Source organism: Schistocerca nitens, chromosome 2 (genome assembly GCF_023898315.1).
Source record: "Schistocerca nitens isolate TAMUIC-IGC-003100 chromosome 2, iqSchNite1.1, whole genome shotgun sequence".
NCBI classification, from domain to species: Eukaryota; Metazoa; Arthropoda; class Insecta; order Orthoptera; family Acrididae; genus Schistocerca; species Schistocerca nitens.
The window spans coordinates 199,004,009-199,004,775 of record NC_064615.1 but is presented as its reverse complement, the minus strand read 5'-3'; the positions used below and the strand labels follow the sequence as shown (position 1 = coordinate 199,004,775).

General features: G+C 55.5%; 1 pseudogene; it reads right to left on the bottom strand.

Annotated features, from left to right (window-relative positions):
* Positions 1-228: 228 nt before the first annotated feature.
* LOC126237893 (5S ribosomal RNA) lies at positions 229-346 on the bottom strand (annotated as a pseudogene).
* Between the last annotated feature and the right edge of the window lie 421 nt (positions 347-767).

The following is a 767-nucleotide window of genomic DNA, read 5'->3' as shown; positions in this document are numbered from 1 at the left end:
TTGCCGGGCTACAACACTATGGTAGGGTACTATGTCACACAGCAGAAAAACTGACAACGTTTCCATACGATCGCCGTGTCATCCTCAGTTGAGGATGCGGATCGGAGGGGCGTGTGGTCAGCACACCGCTCTCCTGATAGTTACGATGGTTTTCTTTGAACGGAGCCGCTACTATTCGCTTGAGTAGCTCCTCAATTGGCATCACGAGGCTGAGTGCACCCCGAAAAACGGCAACGGCACATGGCGGCCTAGGTGGTCACCCATCCAAGTGCCGGCCACGCCCGACAGCGCTTAACTTCGATGATCTCACGGGAACCGGTGTATCCACTGCTGCAAGGCCGTTGCCCTCCCTCTCACCCACCGGTTTTCAAATGTGTTCCGGAACGACGCCCCACTGAACAGTGACCTCACTCATCAGCTGGACAGTCCGGTCGAAAAGTCGGTGATGGATGACGATACGAGCATGGTGGCGGCGGAGACGCCCCCCACCAGTGCAGCACGTCGACAAAAAAAACGGCTCTGAGCACTATGGGACTTAACTTCTGAGGTCATCACTCCCCTAGAACTTAGAACTACTTAAACCTAACTAACCTAAGGACATCACACACATCCAAGCCCGAGGCAGGATTCGAACCTGCGACCGTAGAGGTTGCGCGGCTCCAGACTGAAGTGCCTAGAACCGCTCGGCCACTCCGGCCGGCAGTGGTACCACTGTTCGACGATGTTGGCAGAAGTGGGTGAACAGTGGCCGAACACAGTGACAAGAA